This window comes from Myotis myotis, unplaced genomic scaffold, assembly GCF_014108235.1.
Source record: "Myotis myotis isolate mMyoMyo1 unplaced genomic scaffold, mMyoMyo1.p scaffold_m19_p_1, whole genome shotgun sequence".
NCBI classification, from domain to species: Eukaryota; Metazoa; Chordata; class Mammalia; order Chiroptera; family Vespertilionidae; genus Myotis; species Myotis myotis.
This window is the reverse complement of record NW_023416313.1, coordinates 216,479,141-216,496,246: the sequence shown is the minus strand read 5'-3', so window position 1 is coordinate 216,496,246 and position 17,106 is coordinate 216,479,141. Positions and strand designations below refer to the sequence as shown.

Here is a 17,106-nt window from a genome sequence, read left to right as displayed (position 1 = left end):
CTCGGGTCACCGCTGTGGCCCCAAGCACCAGTCGCTCGGGGAGTGGCTGGCATGGGCACCGGGAGGGGCACCCTGATGGGCACCCTGATGTGGTTATCACCCATAGCTCAGCGCGTCTTTGTACAGCAGCAGTTCGAGGGGTTGCAGGAGATACGGGACCACAGAAGGGTTATGTTGGGGCAGGACTGTAATCGGCGAGCCTCCAGCTTGCAGACGGGAACGCTGGAGTTCATACCGTGTGGAATGCCCGCCTGTCCGTGCTCACCACACCTCATTAGCAGAGAGTCCGTGGTAGGAGGACCTGATGGGGAAGGGCTGTTAAAATCCCCACCCCAGCCTTGGAAAGGTGGGGTGAAATCTTTGATCTTTATGGTCTTTATATGACCAGCACAGATGCCATATGGACTGAAACTGCCCCACAGGGCCCTGGTTTTCACACTTTTTCTGAGCACTGAAACTTCCCCCCTCCCTCCATATGAGTTTTTTTAAGGTCTCAGGTGACACCCAATGACTCTGATTGACTTGGGGGTTGGGGGCCCCTGGTGCCTTCTGCTCAGCCCCCTCTCCCTTCAGGGCATCCCTGTGGGTTCCTGGGACCCCAGGGAACATGGTTTAAGAACCACTCAGTGCCCATCAACAAGCCCCAGATTCATGCCGAGGTTTCACCGAGATCCTGGGCCAGACACGGTCTGTGCTCATTCCATGGCCTGTTGGCCGCACAGCACCGCGACTCTCCGAGCAGCCTCTGGGAGGCTTACAACCAGCCCCATCCTTTCAGTTAGAAGTGCCAGCTGCGCTGAGGAGGGGCCGGGAGCCAGGGCGGGGCCTGGGAGAGCGGGGACTGTGGGACCGAAATGGCTTTGTTTCTTTGTCTGAGGGGAGCCACACTCAGGGCCGGGCAAGCTACAGGCTGGTGGGTTTCAGCTAGTGCTGCCCTTGTGACAGCCACGGGCAGGGGAAGCTGGGCAGAGGCGGTGGTGCTGCCCTGGAACTTGGGTCTGGGCGTGGAGGGGCTTGATTCCTGGCTGCAGGCACCATTCGTGGTTAGCAGGTGCTTTTGATGCTGTGTGCTAAGTGCCAGGGAAGGCGGATGGGGCCAACAGTTCAACAGACAAGACTCCTAACTCAGGCTGCATGGGGGCAGTTGGGAAGGCTTCTTGGAGGAAGAGGCACCTGAGTGGAGAGATGGTGCACAACTGAGTTTCCAAGATTGGTGGATTATGGGAAGGAGACAGGAGAAAAGGTGTTGAGATGGAGGAAGTCTGGGAGGCACAAGACAGTCCTGTCCTTTGTCACAGTCAGCACTTGCCCCAGTTGCTGGGATGACGGCATGTTGTCCTGGTTTCACATAAATCAAAACCAGGGAGATGTCATCGTGGAACTCCTGACGGGCAGGCCTCCCGCCTCAGGTGTTGCTGGGAGGCCGTCGCCCCTCCCTTGTGGCAGCGATGAGGGCCTCAGGTGGAGGTGCAGTTTCTGAGGCTCTCCGTGAGCAGCCCGCAGTCGGGCTCGGTGCAGGCTGTGTGGCATGCACAAGCCGTCCTCTGCTCTCGCGGGCTGGGGAGGGTGCACGCTGATGGTGGGCAGCAGCCCTGCTGGTCGGGCCTGGGCTGGCCAAGGGGGCTCGGCACTGCTGGGGACGTTGTCGAGTTGCAGGCAGTTTGCTGCTCTTGGGGGACTGTGTAGAGCACGGGAACCACTTCGTCCCAGGAAGGAAAAGATGGCCAGTCCACCCTCAGGGCCCAGAGAGAAAGGCAGGTAGAAGGAAGGACCCTGCCTCCTAGCTCGGCGTCTGCACTGTGGCTTCTGCGCCGAGGGCAGGGCTGGGGTGCGTGGCAGCCCCAGCCCGGCGCCCAGTGTAAATGTTTGCTGAAGCACTTGCTAAAGGCCGCAGAGCGTCCCCGCCTCAGTCCTGCTCACGTGGACCAAGCCTCCGCCGCAGGACGCTTGCCGCTGGGCTGACACCGGTAGGCATGGGCAAGGTTGAGCTGTGTTGTTTTTTTCTTCTGATTATAAAGTAAAGTCCTGGTCATATAAGTAATACGTGCTTTTTATAAACAGCGTGGAAAACAAACAGGTAGCAAGAAAAAAGACCCACCCACGATCCCACCACTGGAAGACAATCCCCGTGAGCAGTTTGAGCGTTTCCTCCCAGTGTTCCCATGAATAGTTTTTGTTTCACGCCGTCGTGGTCGTGCCTTATACACAATCGCGTATCCTGTCTTTTTTCCCTCCCACCTGACATTGTGGCTGAAGCATAATTGGTCATTCTTGTCAAGCGACATTCAAGCAAGTTTTCCAAAGAAGTGCTGCCCAGCGTCCCCTGTTGTGAGGGGCGTGGATGAAGTGAGATAAAACATGCCTTACTCTGACCAGGGAGGGTGAGCGGTCATCCCCAAGTAGCGTGGGATGCCCTCCTGCCCCTGGCTTTTCAGTCAGACACGTCAAGGTCACGGAATCCAGCCCTGGGCCTTGTTTGCCAGGCAGCGGCTCTCACCCTGCCCGTCCGTCCTTTCCTGCGGCGCCGTGGGGCCGGGGCAGTTAGGAGGGCTGGGGTCTCTCTCCAATAGAGTGGTCTTGTTGCGCAAGAAGCTTATGTTTTGCCCCTGAAAGCCTGTGGCGACCTTGTCCTTGACCTTTTTCAGAAGACAGAAGGTGGGTGGGAGGCACACGGCCAGACCGCGGGTGTCAGCCAGGACCTCAGGCCTTCTCCTGGCCTGGGGCTTGGACTCCTCTGGGGCTGGGGCCAGGACTCTGTATTTTCAGAAGTTCCCCAGCTGTTGAGTCTTATCGTCCTTCCCATTAGGCTGGGAATCAGTGGGCTAGAGTAGTGGTTCTCAAAGGGGGGTTCCCAGCCCAGCAGGAGGGAACTTGTTAGAAACACATCTGGTCTGCGTCTCTAACCAGCCCCTCCGAGGCCTGCTGTGGAGGTCCTGCCTCCGTCTTAAGCCCTGCAGAGGATGCTGCTGCGCCCTCACCTGGGAGCCCCGGGCTGCAGAGCGTGCCTAGTGATGTCTGGAAGAGCGCCTTCTGCCAGTTCCCCGAGGGCGGGGAGAGCTCGGTCCTTCCAGTGGCTCCTCTGCATCACTTACCGCAGAAACACACCTCGTTGGCCCTGGGGCAGGTGCGGTCCTTCTCTGGGCCTCTGAGTTCGCACCGTCAAGAAGAGGATGGGCCCTGGGAGTCCGATACTCCACGGCCCCACAGTGACCAGAGATGGCCACGATTTAGAGTTATGATCACCTCAGGGAAGCTTTGTGTTATGAGTTCCTTGAACTTGGCTCTTCTGGCTTCTGGTCTCTCACCGTGGTTAGAAGGCACAGCAGACCCAAACTATTGTTCGTTTTTTGGGGGCACTGAGTAGGCTTTTATTACATGTCAGCTGTTACTATTAGCTGATGTGACTGTTTTCGTTGGGCTTTTAAAAACTTTTATTGTTGAGAGTATTACGGATGTCCTTCATTCTCCCCCTTTGCCCTCCCCCCAAATAGTGTTCTTCATCTCAGAAGAAACAGCAGAAGAAGTAGTCTGGGGTTCTTTGTCTTCTGTGATCTGTTTTTTCCTTCATTGAAAATAAAACAGTACCAGTGTTTATCATGAACACCTGTGTTATTCAAATGAATATGAACATATGTGAATATTTCTCTTGCCGTGTGTGTGTATACATATATCTGTGCACATATACGTAGGTGTGTGTGCATACATACGTGCAAGCATCACTGTGACATCTTCCGGTAGAACTTCCATACCTTGCCAGTACCTTTTCCCTACTCAGCTTGTTTTTGAGACCTGTCAGCTGTGCATGGCCCTCGTCTTAGATAAGCCTGGGCTGGCTACTAAACATGAGAAGTATCTTTAGAAATGTGCAAGCTTGGTTTCAAAAATGAAAGACTTTTGTTCAAAAGTAAGAATAGTAGGAAGTGTACATTTGTACATTGTTGGTGGGGACGTGGTAAAGTCACGTAGCCCGGCCTCGTTCGTGTGGCCTGGAGGGTCGGTGGCAGTGAAGGTTGGTGGTGACAGTGGTCAGGGAGCTTATCCGCCACTTGGGCCGTATCTGCCGGTCCCACCAGCATTTGCTTTGTGAATAACACATGGTATTAATTTGCAGGGGAGGGATTACTTGCTCTGCTTCTGACTTTAACGCTTAAGGAGGAGGAACGTGAGGTGGATACTCTTGATTTTGTAGCCTGTATCTGTATTCTGAAGAGGAGTAGCCAATATAGAAGCGAAGGAGTCAAGAGAAAAAGGGGGGGAGGAGGGATCAGAGTAAGATTTTGATCATAAAAATATTTTCTGATTGCAGATGGGGAAATAGAAAGACGCTTAAATCCATTCATTGGTATTTATGCTTTCTGACGTCTTGTCCATGCGTATGTGCGTGTTTCAAGGAGTGGAGATCATTAATTGTAACCTTTCTTTCCTTTCACTGTGTAGTAAGCATTTTGCTGTGTCATTAAATACCCTTTCATAGTACGGATTTTAGTGTGTCCGTGACATTTCATCATGTGGCTGTACCACTGTCTTTGATGCTGTTATTTCTGTCTCAGAATTATAACCAAGACTGCCATGAACACACTGGATTCATAAATTTTTCAACTGTTCTCGTTTCCTTAGGATAAATTCCTAGCATGGAATTCCTGGATCAGAGGGCATGAATACTTTGAGGACGTATGCCTTTTTTATAGGCCTTTGTTTTTCTCTGCTGGACGGTGTGACCGTGCCCTTGGTGCGTTGCGATGGCACCTGCGAGGATGCAGGGTTCTGGGTCCCTGCTGAGGGCTGATCCTGCCATGGGGAAGAAGGCCTGAGGTGATTTGTATTGTGTGTCTGAGCCACCGTCCTTGTGTTGGAGAGTGGCTGGATGCTGCTCTGGAATCGCCAGCAGGACAGCCACAGGCGAGCGGGCCCTGGTGAGAGAAGGCAGTGAACTGGGTGGTCCAGGACCAGAGAGACGCCCGTGCCCCCCGCCACCCCCCCATCCGTCCCCCATATCAGCCATGGGAGTCCTTCATCTGCCGTGGACCCGACCCAGGAGCGTGCTGTCCCCACTTCCCTGGGAATGTTTGCCTTCAGGCTAAAATCCAAGAGAGAGCCTTCCCGTCTGTATGGGGAAGTGACCCTGAGGAGGGCAGTGGTCTGTGTGGACCCCTCCTTTCCTCTTTCCTTCCTCTCGCCTCCTGGCCTCGCATCCTTTCTACCCTGGAGTGATGAAACGAGGAAGCCACGGTGGCCTGGAGCGGTGGGCGTGGCTCACCCCGGTTCTTTTTCTGTCTGTCTCTTGTTCTTAAAGGCTGTTCTCCTGCCCGAGATGCTCACATCTGGTGGGTGGGAGAGAGGCCAGGTAGCCCAACTGCTGTAACCCCTGCATGTGCACAGGACATAGGAGGGAGTTCCCCAGCCAGGGACGGGTGAACCTCACGGAGAGCTTTCTCAGGGGGGTGACCCTTGCTCCGAATCTTGAAGGATTGTCAAGGAGCTAGACTGGCAGAAAATGGGGTGCATGGGGTGTCCTGGGAGAGGAACAGTACCTGCATACTATGGAGACATAAAACAGCCTGAAGACGAAGTCACTTCAGAGTGGCTGTGGGGAGCGCCTACGGGTGAGGCTGGAAAGGTGGCAGAGTTCCAGGGGGTGAGTGCCCTGCCAAGGAAGTTGAACTTCGCCCTGAAGACCTCGGGAGTCCTTGGAGAACCTTTACAAGGGGAAGTTTAAGAAAGAAATCATCGGTGCCCGTAGTTAGAGTGGATTATGGGAGGAAGGAGGAGGAAGTCAGGGCAGGTGGTGGGGCCCTGGACCTAGGCGCAGGCAGAGGAGAGGGGCTGAGTTCCACGAGACTCACGTGGGGCATTGGCCACGTGGGGGCGTGGACAGCAGTGTGCTCCGTGCCCCACCTGCGTGAGCATCTGCCAGGAGAATCCATCTAATCCAGTGGTTCTCAACCTTCCTAATGCCGCGACCCTTTAATACAGTTTCTCATGTTGTGGTGACCCCCAATTTCATTGTTACATAATTAAATTGAACATAATTAAAGCATAGTGATTAATCACAAAAACAATATGTAATTATATATGTGTTTTCCGATGGTCTTAGGTGACCTCTGTGAAAGGGTCGTTTGACCCCCAAAGGGGTCGCAACCCACAGGTTGAGAACCGCTGATCACTCGAAAGCTGCGGGCAGGGCTCCCGGGGGCTGCGTGTCGTGGCTCTGGGCCAGCCGGACAGGCCACAGGCGGGGGCAGCTTTCAGGCCTGCCAGCGGCTTCCACACGAAGTGGAGGAAGGTGTTGACTCCTCACCTGCTGGCCAGGGACGGAGCAGACGGGGCTGGGGGCGCCTGGTCACATACTGCCTGGCCCCTAACCTTTCCAGGGGCAGGTGTTTCTGCAAGACGTGAGCCCGCCAGGGGCACTTGCTTTCCTTTTGTTCTCTCCTTTGTGTGTTGAGAAGAAAAGCTGTCAGGACCTAGTGAACGGCTGCTGAGAACGCTGGGACTCAGCTCTGTGCCCCAGGCACCAGGTTGAGAGAGACCGCCCAGTGCCCGCTGGGAGCCCTGCGCTCTGCGGAGCTCTCTAGCCTCCTGTGAGGAAGGAGCTGCTGTCCCGTTGCATGAGGAAGATAAGGAAACGGCCCCAGAAGCGACACATTTTTGGGGCCTCAGTCACTTGGGGAAGCTTCTTTCTAAAACTCAGGCTCTCCACAATCACTGATGCAGGGGGGGCTTGCTGCCTTCTGGGGAGGTTGGCAGGATCCGCGACAGCAGGCGGCATGCACCCTGAGCCAGATGCCTCGCCTGCCGCGCCAGCCTAGGAGTGCCGCTTCTGCGGGGGCTCCTGCTCGCCTCCCCCTTGTTAACCCGATTTCACGCCAGCCCAGCCCCAGAGGAAGGACTGGATTGCTTCAGGCACCTCTGAAACCAGCACTTCCGGGGTTGGGCCCAGGGTGGGACCCGGGGAGCAGCTGGCCCCAGACTTTACCCCGCACCCCCCAGAGCAGCCGGAAGCAGAGAATCAGGGCTAATGGCAGGGGCTGGGAGGGGTGAAAGGTGGGCCTGAGGTAATTAGCAGAGCTGGCATTCCGCCAGGCCATGGAGGCTTAAAGCAAGGAGATGGGGAGAGGGGGCTGGGGAGGAAGGAGGATGTGTGTGTGTGTGTGTGTGTGTGTGTGTGTGTGTGTCCCTCCTCCTGGCCTGAAGTCCAACCCTGAATTGCTGGGGGTTTCCATTCTGTCCCTGAGCTGCCACTCCCTCCTTTGCCTGCATAGAGAGGGAGCAGCTCCAGAGTCTTACCTTTTGTGCCCAGGATGCCACCAGGGTCCCTGCGGGCTGCCCCTGTGTTGTGGTCTGTTCTGCACAAACTGAGCCCTAATGCCCAATACGCGGTGGCCCCAAAGACCCACTCAGATCCTCACGTTTCTACAAATCTGGACTTTCTCGTGTCTCTGATACGTGTGCCCTCACCGTGTACTTACTTTTCACTTTTTGCTCAAGTTTTCTGTTAATTTGCAGCCTTTTGTTTAAAATAAGAAGCGGCTGTTTTCGAGCCCGTCACAGAAGAGAGCAGCAAAGCTGTGTGGGGTTGGGAAGCTGGGCCGCCCACCATCAGGCAGGAGCTCCGTGTCGGCGCTTCGGGCAGAACGTGAGCTGAAGCCGTGACGGAGCAGAAGCTGCGGCTCTTTGCGGGAGCGCCTTGGCCTCCGTTAGGCCCTGTCCCCCAGTGTTCAGGACGGAGCGGCCTGGTGCGAGGCTCAAGCACGTCGCTGGGTGAATGAAGTTGCAAACACAGCTTCTCTTTCGGCATCCTGAGTGCCAGGGCGGTAGGAAGCGGCGAGAGGTACCACTTCTGTTTGTGACCAAAGGGAGGGAAATGGATGGGGCATGGATTCTTCAGGTTTTTAAAAAAGAAAAAAATATTGCCTCTCCTTTGCCTTGGGTTTTGGTGTTCCCTGCCAAGACCAGCGTGTTTGATGCTCTAGCTGGTTTGTCAGAGGAGATCTAGAGAACCTGCCCGGGCAGGCTCTGCCCGCCGAGAAGCTGGCTGCGAGGCTCGCGTGGCTCATATCCAGGACTAATAACAGTTTTTGTTACTCAACTGTTCTTTTGGGAAAGGCAGAGAGAGTTTTCTGCTGCTTTGCTGTGGCGTTCCGGGGACTTGGTCCTGTTTTTCTAGCGGTGAAGGGAAAGACAGTGATGAGGACGAGGTGCTTGTCTTCGGTTGGTGGGTTTGGCCAAGGCAGGGGCGGGGGGGGGGGGGGGGGGGCGTGTTGCAGAGGCTGCCCCCTGTCTCCCGATCCTGGGTTTGCCGGTGATATTTTGAGGGGGCGTGGAGCTTTCAGAAGGGCCACGAGGCTGCCAGCTGTAGGCTGCAGGGATCCCGTTGGTTTGCGATTGGGTTGTAGCAGGTTATGCAGAGAGAGAGGGAAGGATGGTGTTCCAAATGGGGGGCCGCTCTCCGTGGGAGGAGATGGGGCGCCACGAGCTGCCACCCAGCCTCCTGAGGGAGCGGTCAGGTTTGCTTTCGCAGCTGGGGGCCGGAGCTCAGCCCCTGCCCTGTGCTCTGTGGGGTGGCCAGGAAGGTGCAGCCAGCAGGGAAGGAGGAGAAGGCACGGGGGGGGGGGGGGGGCAGAAATAAGGACGAGCTCCACCCACCACATGGCTAAGCTGGGTCATTTAATTCTTTCAGGAGTCCAGAAACTTGTGTGGCACTGGTAGTAGCAAGGTGACCTACAGTGCATCCATCATTCAGCTCTACCTCGTAGGTTGTTGTGAGGCACAGATGAAGTCACGCCGGGTTTTTGAGTCAGCGAACCGTGGCTCGCTCTCGATCCCAGGCGCACTCTGTGGGGGCTGCCTGGCTTAGTCTGTGTTCTGCCGGGGGAGGCCGAGTCCCTGTGTAATGGAGGCTGGGGAGACAGGAGTACAAACCCAAGCACAGAGTCAGAAAAGCCACGCCAGCCCATCTGCTTACGAGGCAGGAGGGACAGGCAGAGGGTTCCATTGAGCTCCTGCTCAGACTGTGGCCTTGGGCACCTTCATCTCCAGTGACGAGTGCCTGCCTCAGGGCTGTGGGGAGGGATGACCAGGGCCTGGTGCAGGTGCCCATGCCCATGGTGCCTGCCCGGCTGGGCAGAGGGGGACGTGGGCAGGCCCCCTCCCTGGGCCCTGCTGCACTCATCTGTTAGATGATGGGAGGCCCTTCCAGGAGTTGCCCTCTGAGGCTGGGATTGGTCCGGTACCCACACACCTGCGTGCTGGCCTCCCGCCCCCACGGAGTTCTCCTGTACCTCGAGCTTTTGCTTTACGCTTACTGTGTGCTCGCAGCGGAGCGGGTGTCAGGCACGGTATCTCTTGGAGGCCTCAGGGTTTTATCTGCCGCAGCGTGCAGCTCGTGAACTGAACAGCAGGCCCTGCGTCTGTGTCACCAACGGGGAAAGGTGTCGGCCCTCAGCGTGTGTTCGTGACAGTAGAAGCCATGACTCACAGGAGTAAGTAGTTCAGAGACTAAGTCGTTCCATTCAGAAAGTACATTGTTCCCGTCTGAGTCGGGGCCCTCTCTCCAGGCTGAAGTGACCTTTCCGAGCCCCTGGCCTGTTGAGTAGTCGGAGGGCAGGGCCTTGCTTTAGTCACTCTGTGTCCCTTGAGTGTCTGACACCTGGCAGGTACCCGGGACCTGACTGCTCTGGGGGTCACGGGGGCACAAGGACGGAGATGCCGGGTGGGGGAGGGGGCTGGAGCCTGTGAATCCCACTCTCAGAGGCTCCCCTGCGGCTTTCACACCAACCTGCAGGCTTCTCATGCGGTGTTTGCTTTGTTGATGGAGATGCCATATGTCAGGTACAGGAGGCTCCGTCCCTGGGGGGTGGAAACGAAATTGATTGTTTTCAACTTTGTCTAGCCAGCCTGGCTCCCTGGAGCTTACTGCTGTTCAGGCTTAATGACTTTAAAACTTTAAAAATAAACGCCTCCCATCCAAACCCCAGCAACCGAAAAGAATAGTCTGTTCTCCTTCCAATGGGAATGGGCTGCTTAAGGAATCAAACTCTGAAGCACTAACTGTTCTCCTAACCCCCTCCCCCACCCCATCTCACCCCGATGATGCCTAGGACAGCATCAACTGTCCATCTTGCAAATAGCAGGCCTCCCCAGAGCCGCCTCCCTTCCTCTGCACAAGTCGCCCTGACCTGGGACAGCGTCCTGACCCCTCCACGCTGGTTCTTTTGTCACGTGGGGATGACAGCGGGACTGGATGGACTCCCTGGTGGTGGCGATTCGGTGCTCACATGGTGCCCGCTGATTGCTGAGGAGGTGGGTGTCTGGATGCGCTGTCACCAGGGTGGGGCTGTGCTCCCTCCTTCCGCACTCATGTGCCTTCCCTGGGCACTTTCTCCTGCCCGTGCGGACGCTCCGAACCTGAGTCTCATCATCTTTATCATCGTCCTCATCACATCTCTCAGCTCTCGCCTGCTTTTCTCTGTGTCCTGCACCAGTTTGCAGGCTTCCTCTGGGCAGAACTCTGGTGGGTGGCCTTTGCCTCCACCCCTGCCCCCTACCCTCACCCCCGGACTAGGAGCCCAGTAATTGCCAGTTGAAGGGTCGCCCTAATACTTGCTTGGGTTCCCGAGCCTTGCTGTGGTCCCATGAACTGTGTCCGAAAGAAGCAGTGCGACTGGCCCAACACCCCTGCCCAGGGAGTGTGGCAGCCCAGTACCCGGCTGAGAACCCCCGGGACAGTGCAGTGTGATGGGCTGCCCTCTGAAACGTTCCTACTTCAGCCCTGGCCGGTGTGGCTCGGTTAGTTGGAGCATCTGTACACTGAAAGATGGGGCATTCGCTTCTATCCAATCTGGGAACAAACCTGGGTTGCAGGTTCTGTCCTCAGTTTGGATGTGTAGCCTGGGGGCAGCCAATCAATGTTTCTCACATTGATGTTCCTCTCTCCCCCCTTTCCTCCCTCCCTTTCCTCTGCCTCCCCTCCCTCCTTTCCTTTCTCTAAAATATAAATAAAGGAACAAGTAAAATGTTCCTACTTAAATACATCCCCTGTATTGAAGCTTTGGGACTTCATTGACCCTGGGGTTCAAAGGGGTGGGATACATCAATTTCTAAAGGCAAAGCCACTTCGACAAGCCTTTCAAGCTTGTCCTTTTAAACTCAAACAGCCTTTTTAAACAGCAGGTAATTGGCAGTGTGACCAGCGAAGCCTTCCTCCTTTCTTTATCCCTTGGAAAGGATTCTCCTCTAGGTCTGGCCGAGGTCTCCACTGCTCTGGGGGGTCAAGTCAGGACCTCAAGTTCCATGTCCATAACCACCCCCACCCCCAAATTTCCTGGGCTGGGTTTTATGGGGTGGGTCGGGGGTGGCACATGGCAGGAGTGGGTGATCCAGTGCACAGTTCATAGGCCATTTACATTCCTGGGTCTGTTTGAACGTCTCATAGGTACAGTCTCGGGAAGGGAGAGCTTGAGCCACTGGCGATGGCCCAGTTGTCAGGAGCGGGGTCAGCGGGGTGCGGCTGTCGCGGTGGACCCCGGGGGCGGGGGGGCAGATGGAGTTGGGAGGTAGAATCCATGACATGAGTTCGAAATCCAAGTCTATGTTCAGATTGGGTTGGAAAGAGTTTAGAAAGTGTGAGGGGTAGGTTGACTTTAAATTCCTGAGTAGACCAAAACTAAAAAAAAAATAAGAGGGAAATGGTGTGCTCAGGAAAATCCAACTTTGCGTCTGTTAGATAGCGGCCTGATTTCAGAAGTCACCTTTGACTTTAAAAAAGCGAGGAGCTACACCCATAGTCAGAGCAGCATTACTCACAAAGGTGGGAGCACACAGGGCCCGCCAGTGGGCGAGAGATTAACAAACTGGTGCACACATGCAGCGGAGTATTATTCAGCCTGAAAAAGGAAGGAACGTCTGACACAGGCGACAACACGGGTGACCCTGGAGGATAGCATGCTGGCTGTAATAAGCCGGCCACGGAAAGATAAATATTGTATGAGTCCGCATCCATGAGGTCCCTGGAGTGGCCAGATTCCTAGAAACATGTAGCGTGGTGGTTGCCAGGGGCCGAGGGCGGGGGATGGGGAGCTATTGTTAACCCATCAAAACCAAAGCTTGGTTTTCCAGGATGAAAAGAACTCTGGAGGTCACTGAACCTGACTCTTAAAATCGGCGAAGATGGTAAATGTTAACATGTGTTTTATGTGGCTTTGTGTTAATTGTATTCTCCCATAATGTTACCAGGAAGGGGGCTGAACCCCACGCCCTTTCTGGAGGCCTCGTTCGCTCCACTCTCCGGTTCAGATGGGTGACCTGTGACTCGGGCCAAGGAAGCAGGACGTTTCCACTCCATTCTCTGGACTTTGCAAACCTCTGTGTCAATGTGGATTTTTTGTTCGTTTGTTTTCTAACTTATTCGGACCTGGGAATCCTGTAATAGAAGGAGACCGGCTGTTGACTTCTTGCATATGGGACCTGGAAGGTGGTTTGGTGGCACCTTCAGGAGGATGCGGCAGGTGTAGCTGTGGGCTTTCTCTCCTAGGGTCGGGCAGTGCAGGTTTGGGACAGCCAGTCAGCACGCCGAGAGGTGGGACTAGTGAGTGTCTGCATTACAGCCCCAGCGTTTTCAGCTGGAGGCAGGGGGTGCAGGGGGCGGGACTCAAATTAACACTGATATTTATTTCTGGGATGCCCACTTGTGTTATTTCTGCAGTTAGCACAGAGCGAGTGCCATGTTTCAGGTGTTGCTCTGACTTAGACGGGTCCCCACCCTCTCGAATATGGTAATCAGAGGGAGATGCTAAAAGCATAAATTAAGAGGATGGAAGGTTTTTATGTCACGTATGGCTCTGTGCCAGACATGGGACGCAGATATTTTCTAAAAGAGTGAAGAGGGCATCTAATAAAAATGTACATGACATTAATCAGAACAGGGCCTGAAACCCCGCCCCAGCGTTAAACATGGCTAAATGACATTCATGGCTGGTTGAGCAGGATCAGTCAGCGTCCCCCCCCCCCCCCCCCCTGTCTTCTCCTGTTTGGTTTAAAGGAAAAACCTTTTCCCTTGGAGTCAGCACAGGGGTTTTTCCACCTCGAAGCAATTAATCTTAAGCCCTGACAGCCAGGATACTCCTGTTGGTGATGGATAGATAGTCCTGGGATCTGAGGACTTTTTAGAAGTTCGTGCTTAAATCAAACCAGGATTAAACTGTCAGCCACAGAAGCATCCTTTCCCCTTGAAGGCTTTTGGGCCTAGGTCCGTGACTTCAGCTTTGAACTTGGGATCACATCGATTTAGAAAAGCTGTTGGCACCTCCCCCTGACGAAGCCGGGGCGGGTGAGGAGGCAGGCGGTAGTGGGGTCAGGACACACAGCTCCCCTGTTCTTGGAAGGAGGTGGGGATGGAGCCATTTTTTTTTTCTTTCTCACCTCACCTACCCCCACCTGGCCCATAAAGACCCCATTCTCCTGGCCATTAGCTGTTGAGCCCTTAAACTGACTTATTTGGCCTCGTCCACGGGGAGGACAGGAGTGCCCCCTGCCTACCTTGGTTTCCCTGGATCTGGTGCTGGCCTGGCATCCAGGCTAACGCCTGCCTTCCCGCCCGCGCGCCCCCCCCCCCCCTCCTCCCAAGGAGCTGTGACTAAGCAGAGGCAGGAACCTGGAGGCTTCCTCCCTGCTTTCTATTCTTATCACATAAGTGATAGTAATCAGAATAAATCTTTGCAGAAGAAGAGAGAAGGCAGATGTCCCCACACCATCCTGCCACCTCCACACATGAAAGTGGCTCATAGTTCATTGTCCTCCAGGCCTGTGGCCCTTTCCTGGGAAGAAAATCTGTGGCTTTTGTGGGGACAGCTGAGGGCTATTAATACCCCGAGGAAGCCCTTTTACACCAGCCCAAAGGGGAGGAGCCGACGTCTCTCCCCACGGGGGCTTCTGAGGTACAGCCGCTGTGAGAGCAGAGCTCTGTCTTTATTTGGTTCCAACGTCATGTGCTGGAGTGGATCGGCCCTTTTTTAGTCATTTTCTGCGTTTCACTAGCGGCTGACAGCTTGCCGTGTGTGTTTCTTGTTTACGGATGAGTTTGAGAGCTGACTGTGAGCATCAGAGCTAAGCCCCGAGCAGCAGACGCAGTCACGGTTGCTCTTGGAGGTGACAGTAGCTTGTGTCTCACGGGGAAGGCCAGGGGCCCTGAGCCAGGATCTCGAGTCGCTCTGGCAGCGCGTGACAGAAGCCTTAGCCGGGGGCGTTTCCACGGCAGGCGCTGCCTGGTACCTGCCTGGACCTCCGCGTGCAGGAGGCCAGCGTGAGTCAGCACCAGGGCCTGGGAAAGCTGGGCTGAGGCGGCCCGAGCCCTGAGGCCCAGTGCCCTCGTTTTACAGGGATGGCGGACTGGGGCGGAGGGTTGGGGAGCCTGGCTGGGGGGTGGCTGTGGCCACACGGTGGGTAATTATAGTAGACCTGGGCCCCAGCTCCCATGTGCCATGACACATCTGATCACAAGTTGGTTGGGACTCCCCTACCCCCCATCCTCCCCCACACACCCCTGGGACCAATGAGGGTTGCTTCAGAACAAGTCCTGATGGCGTGTGGCTGGCGTGAGGGGTGGCCCAGCGTGGTGGTTCTGTCCCCTGCGCACCCCACCCCGCAGAATGAGAGTCTGATTTAAGTGGCCCGGTGGGCGTGGGTGTCAATATTGTTGAAAAACTCTCTTAGAAGCTTTAATTAGATGATTCTGGCTGGTAGCCAGGCTGAGGACCACTAATCCTGTTCAGCCGGCAACTCATTTTACAGATAGGAAAACACAAAGACAGGCCATCGAGTGGTTTTCTTTTGTCCCTTCGGCCATTGGAAGAAGGTGCGTCCAGGGCTTGGGGTCCCAGCTCCTGTCCACTGAGGTCGCTTCCTCCCCTCCCTGCCTTGCTTCCGTGGACCGTGGATCAGGGGTCTCCGTGCACGGGGGCGGCTCTGGCTGGCTTGCGGATTGCAGACAGGTCACCTGGAGACCACCTGAGTCTGCTTCCTGTGCCTTTTCCTAGCCCAGTGGTCGGCAAACTGCAGCTTGCGAGCCACATGCGGCTCTTTGACCCCTTGAGTGTGGCTCTTCCACAAAATACCGACTTCTGTGCATGGGCCACAAAGTTTCAATCGCACTGTGCATGCGCGCCCACACGTGGTATTTTGTGGAAGAGCCACATTCAAGTGGCCAAAGAGCTGCATGTGGCTCACGAGCCGCAGTTTGCCGACCACTGTCCTAGCCTAACCAGACAGGAAAAGGGTGCCTGGGTTTTCATCTGGCTTTGGAATTTCGGGGCAGATAGAAAGAGAGCCCGCAGACACGTGTGTGTGCTCACGTGCAAATATACACAAGCTCTGACACGAGTCTGCTGGCTGCATTTACTGTGCTCACTGTAGGTTTGTCATAGGAGAGGGAGAGAGAACACTCAGTCATCAGAAGATGTATAAGCCCTGACCGGCTTGGCTCAGTGGATATAGCGTCGGCCTGTGGACCATAGGGTCCCGGGTTCAATTCCAGTCAAGGGCACGTTACCTCGTTACCTCGGTTGTAAGGCTCCTCCCCAGCCCGGGCCCTAGTCGGGGTTCGTGTGGGAGGCAACTGATCGATATGCTGCTCTCACATTGATATTTCTCTCTGTCCTTCCCTCTCCCCTTTCACTCTCTAAAAATGAATGGAGCCCTAGCCGATTTGGCTCAGTGGATAGAGCGTTGGCCTGCAGACTGAAGGGTCCCAGGTTCAATTCCGGTCAAGGGCACATGCCCAGGTTGCGGGCTCGATCCCCAGTGTGGGGCTTGCAGGAGGCAGCCGATCAATGATTCTCTCTCATCATTGATGTTTCTCTCTCTCTCTCCCCCGCTCCCTGCCTCTCTGACATCAATAAAAATGTATTTTTAAAAAAGAAGAAAATTAATGGAAAAATATCAAGTGAGGATTAAAAAAAAAAGATGTATAAACGTGCTAGGTAGATGTTTCTATTATTATTATTACCCCCTTTTTGCAGATGAGAATATGAGGCTCTGGGATGTGAATGCTTGCTCAGGGTCACATACAGCTGGTGGGTTGTCAGACCTGAAATGGGAGCCCAGGCCTTTCTGCTCTTGGTGTGGTGTTTTCTCATGTGCTGTGGCCTCTGATACAAAAATGCATGTGGGTAATTCTCTAGATAGACAAGGAAGTGGGTGGAGATGTGCCATGGGCAGTGAGCCCGGTGCCCAGTCCAGTAGGAAAACAGGCCTTTAGTACTTCGGAATGCCCGGACCCCTGTTTGGCACACCCCAGACTACCCAGGAAGGGCACAGCTTCTGGCTTCAAAGCCACCACACCTGGTGACCGGAAGCCCATCTGCAATCACAGGTTTCCTGTGTGACACGTGGGGTGGGGTGGAATCCCCACCTCAGATGGCTGGGCATGCAAGACACCTGCCCCTTGCTGGCTCCTGCCCAGCGGTGCCTCAGTGAGGCTGCAGGAGGCGCCCGCCTTTGTGCTGCGTGCCTGGGTACCGCTGACTGTCAGAGCTGGAGGACGTGTGGGCTGTGGGCCCACAGGGGTGGGGGTGGGGGGAGGTGCAGCTACCGGGGCCTTTCTGGTGTTCAGGTTCCTGGTGCAGGTGGGACTAGAGAGCTCTGGGTATCGGGGGGGAGATGCAAAGGACTCTGGGACCTGACGGGTGACATGTGTTGGTAGACTTTTCTTCCCTGAGGTTGTTAGAAATGTCCAGAGTTCGAGAGATAAACTTCCTCGTCAACTGACTGCACTTTGCACCCGGCGTTCTGTACGTTGGGGTCCTGCAGGCTCGGGAACCTAAGCCTCAAAGCAAAACCAGCCCAGGGTGCTGTGTTCCCGTGGACCTGTCCCTGGGTCTGAAGGGAGGGCTTGTGGTGCTGGTCTCCCATGTGGATCAGTAGAAAGAGCTCTTGGGAATCTAAGTGATCATCGCATTGCTTCATGTGGAGACGTTACTTTGAAAGAAAAAGAAACAGTTTGCCTTTGGAGACCATATTGTCCTTTGATGTTGGGTGGATGGTGACCTACGAGCAACCCCATGCTGTGGACTTGAGGGGCGGGGCTTGGGGCTGTGTGACCAGGGAAGTAAG

The 17,106-nt window shown here is 55.2% G+C and overlaps 1 protein-coding gene across 1 annotated transcript in view; it reads left to right on the top strand.

Annotated features, from left to right (window-relative positions):
• CCDC88C (coiled-coil domain containing 88C) overlaps positions 1 to 17,106 on the top strand; it is a 108,037-nt gene that overhangs the window by 8,182 nt on the left and 82,749 nt on the right. The window lies entirely within an intron of this gene.